We start from the raw sequence: 15601 nt of genomic DNA on the forward strand, positions 1-15601 counted from the left end.
TGGGTCCTATTTTGAGTGGCTGTCTTTCTCCTTGGGAAAGCTGAATTTATAATTCAAGGCTCTGAGGCCCAGAATAGCAAAGAAATGAACCTTGAGTCTGTTTATGAACCATGACTTGTGACGCTACAGACCAAACAGTGTCCTAACACCCAGACAGGATAGAGACAATTTTCAGTTAAAAAACTTGCATCGTTTTTGCACTGCACTCACTTCCTTTTATTTGTTTTTTGTCTACTCCTTTGTTCATTCTTGTGTTTCTCCATTTAATCTGAATAAGAAAAGAAAAACCTAAATGTTTGCCACACTGGGACAGCTTAGAAATTGGAAAATAAAAAACGGTTGCATGGTTTATTTTTTTCTCCTAATTAAGAGATGATTTTTTCAAAAGTCCAAAAGAAAACAAAGGTATTTTCAGTGCAAAATATTGTTTGAGAACTGTCAGCTACTGGATGTCTTATATCCTCAAGTTCAGTTGGGAATGCTTTGGAATCACATATACTCTAGAATTCTGGACAATTTACTGTAGCTACTTTACTATGTGTTCTATCTAATTTGGGCTGCAGTAATTGAAGCTGAAGTAGCTGAGCCACTGAAACTGAATAAGACATTAAGGGTAAATGTATTTCCACAGAGTCTAAAGGTTTGATCAAAGTTTTTTCTGTTATCAAAAGTAATTCCCTATTGTAACAGGAGATTGCCTACTGATGCGAACGTTTCTAACAGATACCGAAGCCTATTTTCTGTTATTTTTTCAGGAGGATGAACTGCTATTCAACAGTCCATCCCTTAGTAGAAATAAGTTCAAAGAAATATCAAGCAAATGTCACTAATCCTTTTGAATTAGCAGTGCAAGTTCATGAGGTGACTTGTGCAAGTGATGTAATATGCAGAAAACCTCGAAAAACTGAACATACATTATATGTGAAGCAAGAAGCAAAGTAAACTGGAACATTGAAATGAAACCAAGTGGCATGCATTCTGTATCCACATCAAAGGTCTGGAAAAAACGCATTAGAAACAAGGTAATGTCTATTTTTTGAACTTTAGTATCATATAGAAATTGCACATTGTGTTGCAGCCACTCTGACCTCATGCCGCTTAGCATGAGGTTTGGACTTAAGAAGGATTAACATGACTGGGACAGTTGCAAACAGTTGGGGGTATTTTGCTTGTTTGTTTATTTACCTTCATGGTCATTTGATCCACATTACATTTATGGATCTGGTAATACCATTTAGTGAAGCCCATGTATTAAATATCAGTTAAAAAAAAATAAAAAGTGTGTTTTTATAAAACAATCTTTTGTAAATATTGTGGAATGAGTAAGAAAAAAGGTACTGGTCAAATATGCTAAGATCATCATGAAATTACAGCCAAACAACTAAAATGCTTTTAGAAGCTAAGCTAATGATAGCTTCTGTCACAAATCATTTTGTAATTCTTTCAGACACGGTAAAACTCAATTTTACTTGTTGTCAGTGCTTTTTTATTGGAAAATTATTACAATAATAGTAAACGAAGACAAAGTTCTAGAGATCACACTCCTTTTTAAGGCATTGCACCATATTTAATATTGCACAAATAATTAAAAAATTGATGCTATGTCTGTTAGGAAATTACGCATGTTTAGTGAGTTAAAGATCAATGAGAAGAGGACAGAAAAAAATGGGAATGTCAACTACCAGGACTTACTAGCTATTGCTCAGGAGAAAAATCATCACTACCATTCTATTTCTGTTTTCTTTTTAAGTGCTGGCTATTAGTGAAGCAAGATAACAGGATATGTCTCAAAATCGTGTTACCTGAAGAGGAATATTTTCTGTCTAGCTAAAAATTCTATTTTGATATAACAGATTTTGTCTGTGATTTTTGATACTCGGGAGCATGGTTTTAAATTATGAAGAACACCTAGAAGGACTGTCCTTTGGGCTTTGTAAGAACTCTCTATCATTGAATAACTAAGTAGAGCTTTTTTGGCACTGGGCAAGACCTGACAAGTTTTCTGTGATGTCCATAAATACATCCTCTGCTTGGGAAGCCCACTGAAATGAGTTGGCTGAGGAACCAGTATCACTGATATGTTGGGCAGGATGCAGACTTAGGCATAGGATATTTTTTATTCTGGAGCCTTCATGCAGAGTGCGCAGCATTTCCCCTCTAATCAGAAGCATATACTTGCATCCCAGCTGTCCCCTGTGCTCTTGTTCACATTCTTTCATTAGGAGCATGGGCTAGGCAGTGAAAACTTCATTTCCCATAATATCTTCAAGGAAATCTGTGGGATTATCGCCACCTGTTACCACTGTGCAGCACTCAGATGCTGTTCCACTTTGTGAGGTGAGATGGAAAATGAATTCAAATGTGAAAGACAATTGCAAGGATGGATGGCTGCAAGAGAGGCTGTCCTGCCTCAGGATCTGTGTCTGGGTATCCTGGGACTCTACACTCCAGTCCAACTTCCATGATCTTTCTCTGATGCTTGCTTTCCCCCTGTTTATTTTCCTACTTCATCTCTTTATGAGTTTTCTGGTCTCTCAGTGCCTCACTAGTGCTTTTTGCTCCCTTGCTTTCAAATTGCATCCATCTGGAAAAAAAAAAAAAAAAGCAACTGAATTTATTTTAACAGATTCAAACATGCACACACTAATGCTGGTGAGACACACACTACACACACTCTGGTGGGATGCAGTTGCCAAAGCGTAGCTGTATTGTGCTCTTGAGGATGCCCTTGTACAGTTGGGGTCCTCAATCTTTGATCAGCCTCCTGGGGATATCCTCACATGTCACTGGACTCCTGCTTTTGCACAACAATATCTCACCCACAGTGAAATGCTGCAGTCTGTATAAAGATTGAGAGAAAATATTGTAATTATATTTTTTTGACAATTTTTTTTTAATTTATTCTTTTGTGCCATACAAACCTTTTCTGTGGGCAGAAGTTCCACTGAAGACTTGATAAATTTTGTTTCACACATGCACCATGTCAGAGGAGAAAGAAACATTTTCTGAACAGTGTCATATCAGCAATAGCTGACTTGTGTGATTCCTATGCTCTTTTGTGAAATATTCCCACTGAAGAAGCCTTGCATTATAAGGGATAATGTGCTGCTTGAAGCACGATTTGCCTTGTTTACAAATCTTATTTTTTGCCAGGAAAAAAACAAACCGTGACAGCAGAATAACAAGGAATAGAAGGAATGTCTGTCCTCCTATCATAGCCTCACATGATTATAATGCCAGATCATCTAGAAACTGGATGCTTGTGTCTTTTTTCCATAGTGATCTTGGAGTTAGTAATGAAAAGGGAAAGAAAACTTGAATGTTTTAAGACAGAAGAGAATATAGTGCTTGAAGAACTGTTCTATGCCTTGCTTTATGCAGACTTTGTGGAGAGTATAGAAGGATTTGTCTAGAAATGCAACCCTCACTTCTGTGATCATCTCCGTGTGGGGGCAGAGGTCTGTCTGTCAGTCATCTTCACTGGGTCTGGGAGTGTTAATTTTGGAAAGAGCTGCAGGTTTTCTATATTTCTTAATGTCTCTATAGTGGCTTGTGCTTCCCTCCTGTCTCCAGGGTGGGGATTTTCAAAAATGCTTCGTTGACTGACAGATGTTCCAATTAAAGACAGTAGAAAGGCTCTTTTGGGTGTAGTAGAAGTTGAGATTGAATAATTGCAATCACTCATTTTGAAAATCTCATCATTCATAATTTCATAGTATAGAAGCTGAGCGTAAAATAAATGCTGAGAACTCAGGTGCTTGCAAGCAGATGACAGCTAGTCTTTGGCTTGTTATTTGTCTATAGGTATTCCTAAGTTCAACTTTCCCTTATCATTGTCCTAATTGTTATCCTTTCCATCTCACTACAATTTATTCACCTTTAGACATTGCAATACATGGTTGAAAAACATTAATGTAATTTGTACAATACATGAATAAAAGGTATTGCTGGGGAGTCCATCTAGGTGAGTTGGAAAGGATAAAGTATGGAAGACATCTGCAAATGTGTCTCCTGTTTCTTGTCGGTCAGTTCATATTAGCTGTGACATTGAGTGTAGCTATTCTGATTGCGTGAAGGGCACGCTTGCAATATTTTTTCTATAGCATAAAAGGTAATATGGATGTATTAAGTATACGTAGTGTGTTTCTGCAAGGGGAGGTTGAAAGGAAAGGACATAAAAATCCATGAAGTGCTCAAGTTTTTTGCTGGAAGGGGCAAAATTTTGGTCTACCTTTCTCTCTATGGCATTGCAAGCCTTTTGGATGTTGTCATTTAACTACAAGATCTTGTAAGGGCCATTCAATGCTATCACATACTTTTCTGGCAACTTGTTCGAACTTTTGAAGAATATTCAGATAATTATGCTTCAGGTGTTAAGTATGTTATGCCTCAAACATAGCTTTTAACACCTGTTTTTTGAAACCTGGTTGCCCTTTTTCTATATTCACAGAATTCTGTTAGTGCAATGTTTCAGCCATGAGTTTTTGCTACTTTTTGTAATGCATAGCTAGGAAAGCTATTTGCTGGAAATCCCAGGTTTGATTTGATTCCTGTTTTATCTATTTTGAGATTTGTGTAGTTAGATGAGTTATTGAATTCTCTTGTGCAGGGCCAGTATTGAAGTATTTCTCCTACTAGTATCAGCATTATTTTGTATTATGGGTTTATAAACATGACCAAAAACTCTAACCCCCCCCCCCCCCCAAAAAAAAAAAAAAAAAGAAAGGAAAATGAGCCTGTAGTTAGTGAGTTTCTCTTTAATGTGATATTGCATTTCTAACTTCCCTCTTTTGTTCTCTGTCCTTTCCACATGTATAACAGCATGCATTTCAGCTGTTTCTTTCATATTATTTTGTTAATAATGGTATATTTATTAATCTATGTGGGTAGATTTCTTGATACAAAAATGAAGGGGGGAAGAGTTTGGGGCTAACAGATGTTGCTCTTTCAGGATTTTTTTTTTCTACATTCTTTAAAGGGAGAAAGAAGCAATGGTTGAATTTCAGATTTGCTCTGTCACATTTATCAGAAAAAAGTTTCTGCACTTGACTAGAATGTGCTGTGACAAATATGAATAAAAGAAGGAGGGATAATTGCTATTTTTTAGTAGTGAAAAATGCAATTGCAGAGTCAGTGCTACTGACTAAGCCCAAAGAGAGCCAAAAAAATTGTTACTGCTGCAGAGTTTGATTCTGGATGCCAAAATTAAATTTGATCTTTCCCATTGGTATTCTAGTATATTCTAATCCAGCCTAGTTTCAAGGCTGTGGGCTTTTGAATTACTTTTGATATACAGTCTACATTTTCTGCATAAGCAAGTTCTCGGGGAAGGTTGTGGAGTCCCTGTCAGAGGATGCTGTTCCCAAGTCCCAGGCTGGTTTTCTGCTTGCAGAAGTGGACATGACCTGCTCTGGCATCCAAATCCTTTTTTACTAGGCCTTATGGAAATGATCATGTTCTATCTCTGTCAGGAAAAAAAAGGAATTCCAAATCCACGTTTGTTCAAAACAGCCTCTGCTGTAGGTCCTTCCTGAGGTTTAATAAGCTGTTTAACACAAAAACTGTCAGGATTGTTTTCACTGTAATGTGGCTAAGCTAGAATTGGAGGATCCTATTTTATCAATTATCTTCTGCTTATATTGCTCTGGGAGTCCCCAGGGTCCTGTCCGTGATTTAAATCTTTCTTGTTCTGGTGAGAACTCTGTGTGTTATCAGTGGCTGCAGTCTCTGGGAATGGTTCCTCCATTTCACCAGAGCTGTTTCTTCCCTAGGATTAGGGAAGTGAACTTCAATGCTAACGCAGTGTCCAGCAAGGAAACACACTCCTCTTAAAAAAGGGCAAAAAGTTCATTCGTAATTTATACCAATCCACTGTGAGAATCCCTACTATTGCTTAAATACTTAAATAATCCATATCTTAGATCTAAGCTACTCGTGACTTGTCATGTATTAGGGACATAGAGCATCTTTGGGATGAGGCAGTTGTGACCTGTGCAGTGATGTAGTGACCAACAGTGGGGAGATTTTTGTGTTCTTTGACCCTGAACAAATTTACATGCTTATGGAGACTATAGCACCAATGGTACTGACTACTGAAAACAGGTGGCCCTTTTCACAGAACTGACAGAGTAGTTTCAATATTTCACTAATGCCTTTTGTTTTGGAATGAATAAAAGTTAGAGTCCTTACATATCCAGTAAAAATATTGTTAATTAAACCATTTAACTGAGTTTGCACAAGCCATGCGACTCTGAGAATGAGCAACTTCTGCATAATTTATGTTTAAAGTTTATGCTTCCTCCCTTTTTTTATCTGTGTGTGTGTCTATGTGATTTTGTTGAATATAAAGATTTAAAAAAGAAACAGGGTGCCAGTGGAAACATTTACAGATGGGTTCTGTGTTGCAAGTGGGAATATGCTCTGCAGGATATGTGTGAGAGGGGTATATGCTGATGTACAAGAATAAAGAGTATCCCTATGGCTTGAAAGTACATTGAGCATAGGCAGTTAGAGTAAATCCTCAAAATACAGCTGAAGAAGTGGAATGCACTCTGAAAATGATGCTTCATCCTCATTGCATATCTTTGCTGCTAATGCCTCCCCCACAATAAAATTTTTAAGGATACAGGCAATGTGGAATGGTAGTGCAGTAAGGAACGCGCTGCCACCTCTCAAGTCACATAGCATCTGCTGCGGAGTTGATCTGTTTTGCTTCTAATCTTATATATGTTGAGCTGGGCAGTGCATACAGAGAGTATTACAGAATACAGCATCAAAAGAAAACCCTGATGCGTTGGCTCTATCAGATTCCCCTCAGGGGATTTGACAGAATCCATAGCTTCATCTCTCATTGCACATGTCTAAATAAATATTAAAGGCAGGCATTTTGCATAAGATATGCTAGGGTACAACACCAAGAATATTTATGCATTTGCTCCTGGCAAAAGCATTTCATGGCTGTAGTAATCATCTCCAATTACTTGTTGGTGTCGTGACTTTTTGGCTATTGTTTATCTAACAGCATTTAAACAGAAGCTCGCTTTGTGATAAATTTTTTAAAGGTTGAAGTTGGTATGTGTTTAACATACATGCAGATTATTGGGAAATTAGATCAAGACACACAGATCAAAACTTCCCCTGAATTTGCAACAGGGAGTTGAACTTACATAGATTTAATTCTTCAGATTCCTCCTCGGTCCTTTCCTTTCCCATGTATCAATTTCCAGCAAAAATGCATTTTATTTCCATGTGCCGAGAAAGACCTAGGCATTCTCTGTCTTTGAAAACATCCAAATCCTCTTAGGCAAATACCCAGGAATGTGTAAATATTGGGGGTGGAGAGAGGCTGCCAGGGTAATCCTGCATTCATAACCAATTCCAGAAAATATATAGACAAATATGCAATATCCTCTGTGTGTATAAACATACTAAGATAGATATTTGTGCATGTACATATTTAGTACCTAAACATTTGATTTGCACCTCATACATGTAAATCCTTCTAAAGGGTTTGTATTTTTCTATCTTGTTTTGCAGCAAATACTGCTCAGTGGAGATAGCAAATGGATAAATCTCACAGATCCTCTCATCAGAAAAAGAATTCTCAGATATTTTTCCATACCTTCAAGAAGAAATTAAGTATTCTTCCACTGAGCATCCTGTAAATGGAAAAGGCAACACTTCTAGGGTGTGTAAGTTCCCATTTGTTATGGAAGATGCTGGGTTCCTTGTTCTTTTCTGTAGCTATCTCCTTTCTGTCAGCAAATGCCAGCACCACTCTTAAATGTTTGCAGAAATTAACCTTATGTCCTGTCCTCCTGCCTTTCCCTCCGGAGGTCAAATGGTAGGATATGTCTTTAGGTAGGGAAGAAGGGATGCCAGATTCACAGCTGTGCAAATATCCTGTGCCCGTGTGTGAAGAACATTTCAAACAGACAACTCAGGATGTGCCAGAGTTGGTTCAAGATGGAGCAAAAATAATTCACACCACTTCAGTGTGTACTGCCAGGCCTGGGCAAATAATTGATGTTATCCTGAGGCGGATGCAGCTGGTCATTGATCAAAACATGGCTCAGTTTTCAAGGTCAGCTCATGTAATCTAAAAATGTAGGTTGAACAGCAGCTAGAATTATTTTTTGTCTCATCACTCGCACTTTCTAATTCTGATCTAAACAGCAGATAAAGGGCTGAAGTTTTATGGAGAATCCTGCCATTAAAAGTTTGGTAATAATCTGATACAAATTAATGTTTAAATATTGCTGACTGATTTATTAAGAAGGGAGTGTTAGCAGAGAGAAAAAGTAGAGAGAACATTAAAATAGCAAGATCGCCATTTATTGTGTTGTGTGAAGAAAGGACTAATTAGGATCTCCCTCCACTGTACCTGTGCAGAATGTTAGGTTACTTTGTAAAGAAATTTATCTGTGACCTGGAAGAGCCACAATGATGAAGATCCTAAGATCATCCAAAAAGTCATTGAAACCCCAGGGCAATAGTTGTTCTATCTCTAACAAAGGCCAAGATGTTGAATTATAATGTAGTCCCTACCATTTAGTGTTTCCTCTCTTTAAAACCATCAAATTAGGTCATACCACCATTGTGTTCTTATAAAAATCTTTACAACTGAAACCCTTCCAGAAGGCAAAAAATTAAATTTCCTGCCTGAGAAGTATGGAAATAGAAAATCTGCCTTGTTTCTCTTCAAATAGTTCTACTATTGGATACAAAAATGTCAATTGCACTGTAGTTGGTACTATTTGCATTCTGAACTGTTAAATGAAAGTTTAATTCTTCAGCCTCTGTTAGTAATTCCGGTAGAAAAAGAAGCAGATTTATAAATCAAATTATAAAGAAAAATTGCTATGATGATTAGAAATGCATGTGCAATATTTATGTAAGCAGTTCAGCTACATTATAATTCCAGACATATTCCTGAAGCCTTATTCTTCCTGTGTAGTGCTGCTCCTTGTCTGTCATGAGAAACATGAGAAGCAAGATTTCCAAGAAAAAAGCATTTGTTTCATATATGTAAAGCACTGGCCAAACTAGAAGCTTCAATGACTTTATAATTAATGGCAAACATTAAGAAATGTCATGTAATGAAATGGTTAAGATTCTGTTGGGTTGTTTTTAAATTATTTGAAATTCTGCGGTCTGCATTTTTTGTATTGTATTCTGTTGGGCTTTCGTGAGCGGCATGCTATAAAACAATTCCATTAAAATAAAGTAATTAAAAGTCTTAATTAGCTATCTATGTGTAGAGTTTTAGGCAGAATAAAATTTTTGAGTTTTATCTGCTGAAAAAAAACTCTGTACTGGAGTTTTACTATAGAAGAATGAAGTAATACTTGGATCTGACAAAACTGACCTTGTATTTTTTAAGATGCACTTTTTCATATGCTATTAGAAAGGATTTTGATTTTGGGAATAAAACAGTAATATGTGGTGAACACACAAGAGTGTTTTGGCTCTCACTTGGTTCTGGAATTCTAATTCTTTGATATGAACCTAATTTCTCCATAGTGTGAGACATATGTCACAAAGATGTTTTGCTTCCAGCAAGTTTTCGGCTTGAAATTATACAGGAGAAGTTGAGGTGCATCAGAGGATGAGTGAAAGAATGATTAAAGCTTCCATTACTGAATCTGATCTAGGCTTGCAAGCAAAATCAAAAATGCTTTTCCAAAGCTAAAAAGTATTTAGATTTTCTAAAAATATTCCGTTAGTTGTGATTTTATGAGGCAGAAGTGTAGAGCAGAGAAATTAATGTTCAAAACAATTAGTGAACATAATAGCAGGAGCAAGTATGTAGGAAGAGACTATTTCTCTATGTCAGCGATAATCCTGAAATAACGGTAGGTGCAGTTCTTTTTCTATGCCCTTGTTTTTAATGTTTCTGAAGTGGCCAAAGCAACTGACCTAGCTCTAATGTAATGTAGTATTTGGAATTATGGATGGTGGGTTTTTTTTGGTTTTTTTTTTTCTTTTTCTAGTCTGGTTTTCCTCAGACAAACTGAAATAAACCTCCAATTCAAAGATATGACACATGCTAGTCCCATTGTGAGTACTGTACCTTCATCACTTGTGACCTTGCTGTTTGATGATGTGGCACAATGCCACAGCATAATTCAGCGATCACTCAATATCATGATTCTTTCATGCGGAAAACAATAAAAAGCATATGGTATCAATTATACTTCACTGTTTCCCTGAGAATTCAAGCACTAGGAATAAAAAACACTGTCTGAAGACTTTGAATTTCCATTAACTGGCAACAGTTGGTATGAATTATTTTTACTGAAGCTGCTCTACCAGCCCTGGGTAATAAAAGAAAAATAGCAATGACATTTGATTGACTTCATAGGTGTGGAATATGTCGTGCTTAGAGGGAGCATAAAATTCCAAGTCAGGCAGAGGAATCATTTTATCGAGTTTCATATTTATCATGGAGAAATTTGGAAGAATGAGTTTCATATTATTTCAATTTCTATAGCATCAGTACTTAGCAGGGTGATTTGTGTGATAAAACAAATATGCCAGATAACACATATACAGATATAAATGCAGCTACGGTAAAAGTAGGACATAAAAAGGGAGTATTCTAGAATAATAGGACTCTTTGTGTTATTGCAAATGTGTAAATTCTTGCATGTGTCCATTAATACATTGCAGGGAATTTAAATAACTTCCTCAATTGTCATTTCTCAGCAGAGTTCTGTGGGTACCGTCCATGTTGAACTGTAGTTCTCAACAGAATCTTTGCACTCTTTCTCTGAGGCAGAGAGGTCCTTTCTTTAGAAGTATGTCAGTGCCTGTAAAGACACATGTTGGACTTAAGGTTTCAGCTCAGAAATGCATTTATGTGCTTTAGAAATCAAAGCTGAGCTGTTAAAAACAAAACAATGAATTTTTACTAGCAGCATATTTCCAAAGCATGGCTTGGACTGGAGTTTTAGAAACTTTGGAGCTGTGCATATTTTCATGCCTTACTATCACTGTGAGAACTTTCATTATAATTGATCTTATAGAAGTCAGCTACAACACAAAAGAGGCGGCTTTTGTTCCTTTGTTCCTTGGTGTAAGGCACAATTACTCTGCAGTCTGGGCTAATTCTGATGTGGTAACATCTCTGGGAAACTGCAATCAAATTTATATTGCACATCCATCTTAACTTCCAGGATTTATCTGTTTTGCCTATTACCACATTATGTAAATGTTTTTTTTTTCCATATAATTTTCATAACAGGAAAAATTCTATAAAAGCAATAGCTGTTCAGGTAGAAACTTAAGCTTAACTAATAGTAGCTCTCAAAAACTTACACGTAACTCGTCTGGAATTACCGTGATAAAGCAAAACATCAATAAAGTACTTGTTAATCAGGAAAGAAAAAAAAAAAAAAAAAAAAACCACAGGAAAGCAAGTTAACTTCCAGACTTCTGATTTTTGTTCATGATAAATAGACATTTATCCATGTTAAATATAACTTAATAGACAGACTTGCTTGTGTACCACCTACCATTGGAAGTTTATGTGCTATGGATTTACAGCTTAGGTTTACTAGGCAATACTTATTACTTTCTATTTTTATTCTAGAATTGGAGTTGCAGGAAATGGGGAATGGAATTTAGCCTTCAAAGTCTGTAAGTTTCACTGGATGGCTTTACAGAAGAGGTGAACAAATCAGTGTGCTAGAGTGGGTGAAGATCAGAAGAAAGAATGTAATTGCTAAATTGTAAAACCAGCAGTATGAAGTAAGGAATCACCAGTAGACTGAAGTCTTTCATCTTTGATATTTGATATCTGTAAAAGTAAGAAATTTGCCACTGATTAATGAAAAACAAAAAATAATGGTCAAAGTAGCCAGTAAGACCATGAAAACTCCAGATGGATCTCTGTGGCTTTTGTTAGCATCTGCTTACCAGCAAGGCTTTATTTTCATGTCTTTAACGTTGCAGTTTGAATAACTGTTCTGTTAAAATACACTAAATTCTATAGCTGTGAGAGTAACAGTAGCACTGGGACAGTATGATGTCACTGGTGACAGTATGGACAGAATAGTGTCCAAGGTATTGGAGAGGAAATATCACGTTTAAAATGTTGTCTTGCAGAGGCTCATGTACACACAAGGAGGCCTTTTGGTTTAGTGTCTCATAACTGCATAATCCTGGAAGTATTAGTGATAGGAACCTGGACCTCTTCCTCAAAGCACAAGGTCTATCAGCCCGTCCTGTTGTTGACCCTTGGCACTGGTCTGTTATCCCCAGTGTGGACTGTTATCTTTTCTTAGTGTCCAAATGCAAGTGTTTTGCCTGATGTCACTTCTGTAGCCTGTCTTTGGAACACTGACAGGGCATCCCTTCAAAGCTCTGCTCTATGCTATCCCTTATTTGGGTCTGTTAACGTCTATGCCTGTGTCTGGTTCACCAGGAAGGAGTATTTCCCTAAAGCACTTCCAGTTAACTGGACAATCATGAAGGTCCAAAGTTGCTCTGTCTTCCCTCTTCTGAGAAATGGTGGGAACTGTTCTGATGGGAAGCAAAGAATTTTCTCTTTCTTGATGTCTGTGATGACAGAATGTTACTAAAGTTAAGTAACTGTACTTACTTTCTGTGAATAGTCTTATTTTCAGATTCACTAGCTCAGTATACAGTTGTTTAAATGGCATAGTCAAATTTAGTAATGTTAAGAAAATCGTATACGTTTGGAAAACCTTAGGATTTACTGTTATGAAATAGCATCTAGTTGTTAAACTACCATATTTTTTCCAGGCATCTTTCATGAGAGAGACTGATGACTGTTACTACAAATATCCCACAGAGTAGTCGATTGTGCCGGAAGGAGAATAAAATGGCGTGCCAGAAGCTACGCGAGAGAGATGATGTGCATTATGCTGGTTTTATGAGGTTGTAGATCTTGGGAAAAGGAGAGATTTATAATGCCACTCCCTACCATAATTAAGAAAGCGTGTTTATGATTTATATGTATGTAGTGGAAAGATGAGGCAATTTGCTGAAAACATCACAGAAAATACAATCTCTGAATAAAACTGATCTATGCAATATGTGCCTTCTATGCCTCAGAAAACTCCATGTATTCTACACTAGTTATGAGGTAAACGTTCATTTTTCAAATTGAAAAATGTCTTTCTTTGCTGCAGAAGTCAGCCATTATTTTCTCTTTCATATTCAGTGGTTTGAAGCTGGCTTAGAAAATGCATGCCATGTTAAATGCCGCATAATCTCAAAAACACCACTGATCAACTGTCAGCATAACGTTTTATAAATCTTGTCTTCAGAATGAGAGCAGGAATTAGGCAGGGATTTTATTTTTAACCAAGCAAAGGCCTGATTTGGCAGATCACCTAAGTGTAGGCTTACTGGTTTTGCATAAATGCCATTGTAATCACCTCCAGGATTAAAAAAAAAAAATAAAATTGTATTTGTTTTATAGCTGATTCAGGAACTAAACAATGGCTTACATACTTTGTTGACTTGAGGTCAGGGACAACATGCGTACATGCAGGTCTTAAGGTAGAGTTTGTTAAGGCAGTTCATTTTAAAAGTGTGTGTGTGTATATTTATGTGTCTCTCTATATATTAATGTATATATATATATAAACTTTGATACTAGAATTTGTGATTTTTTTTCTTACCTTCAATTACAACTGAAAATTCAGCTATCAAATGACTGCGGGAAGTGAAATAGTGCAACTCATTTGAAAGAAGTATGAGGGCTGCTCTAAAAGTAATGCCTCCTTTTTTATGATGTTGGCCCACAACGTGAGAGGTGGATGTTGGTGCCATGGCAGTAGAGGCTGAACCTTCCCAACAATACTCAATTACATGTTGTTGCTTTGTGACGGATGGCAACAGAGGGGCAGACTGACAGAATGGTGTCTGACATGGAAGTGCATATGGAGCAAAAGTGTGACATTGAACTCCTCCATGTGAAAAAAATTGTACCCACTAACATTCATCAACACTCGCTGAGCGCTGATGGAGACCAAGCAGTGGATGTGAGCACAGTGATGTGGTGGGTGGTGCGTTTCAGTAGTGGCGACAGTGGCAGTGGGTCACCTCCACTGGTACACATTCTTACACTGGTACAGAAGCACGGCATACAGGATCTTGTTCATTGCTAGCAAAAATGCATAACTAATGGTGGGGACTGTGTTGACGAATAGTGTTTTGTAGCTGAGAATTTGCTCTATCAAATAGTGTTGTATCTGTTGTAGTTTCCGTGGAAATAAATAGGAGCTTTTACTTTCAGAGTGATCAATTTATGAATATTACTTCTTGTGATATTTTACTCTTTGTACACGTTCCAAGAGTGCACAGGGAAAGCAAGCTCTCAGTAAGCATATAATACAATTTCTAGGGAATATTATAGATAAAATCTGTTTTTAAGAGTAAGTGTAGGGATAATAAGTTAATGCATCATATTCTCATAACTGTTAGCTAACATGTCAGTTTATGTTTTGGGAATGAAGAGACTCTCATCTGGCAACTTTATCAAGGGAAAATTAAGTCTTAAGTTTTCTTCTTAAGTCATCTCCATATTCTCCAGCAACATCTGGCCTTGACTCTAATCTTATTTCTAGTTGGTTTAGGCTAGTGAAACCACTACGGCGGAATAATAATCCTTTTTTTTTCTAATACAGAATTCTATCAGAAAATTAAAAGTAGCTCCGTTGTGTTTCTTACATGTCCCATTGTTTGTATTCAGGGTAAGTATTAGAAACATGGGTTTGATTTTTGCTACTTTCTATAGAGCATTAATGGACTGCTTATTATCGTGGAGTCAAAATTAAAGTGGAAACAGGATTCATTGCCTGATTAAAATTTCATTGATATCAACGGTGAAATACCCACTAATGACAGCAACCTGTTGCCCCTTGTAATTATTGCTAATCTAGTGCTTAAAATATCAGAGTGGGTAGCAAGCTGGGTTCATGCAAAAATATTTGGATATTTTTTGCCCTCAAAAGACAAAAGGAAACAACGAATATCAAAAAAGTTTTGTTTGCTAGTTAATAAAAAAGCAAAAAGATAAAAGCAGCAGAATTCAAATTGTGTGTGTTATCTAAATACAAATATGGCAATATAACACCTGAGGGGTCAGTTCTTTCTAAAAGTAATTTAGTTTGTATGCTAATGTATATACAGTATACTACTTATGTTCTAAAGCAAAAAAATCTATGGTTGGCAGATGATACTAATATGGCTAATTTTTTAAAACTCAAGAATAACCATCTAATTCCATTTAAACAAGAGATTTGCCTCTGCAAATTAATTGTCTTACGTGCTTCTCTAAAGAAAGGAAGTAATCAGTAAATTTATCTCAAATATGTGATGTGATGTGATGTGATGCTCTTAATTTTTAAAGTTCTTTCATAATGATATTGTTGGGCTGTCCTACAGAGAACTTGGGGCTCTCAGCCTCTTACTTCAGGGTTGCAGCAGAAGACTTTTAATCATCTTTCTTTATCCAGAATTGCTGTACATATGGTAGAAAATGTACAAAGTAGTAATGCAGCACATTATTCAAAAGCAATGTTTGTATAAAGCCATGTCAAATGCATGCATGCTCTGTGTTTCAGTA

Source organism: Phasianus colchicus, chromosome 4 (genome assembly GCF_987193195.1).
Source record: "Phasianus colchicus chromosome 4, bPhaCol1.hap1.1, whole genome shotgun sequence".
Classification (NCBI taxonomy): Eukaryota; Metazoa; Chordata; class Aves; order Galliformes; family Phasianidae; genus Phasianus; species Phasianus colchicus.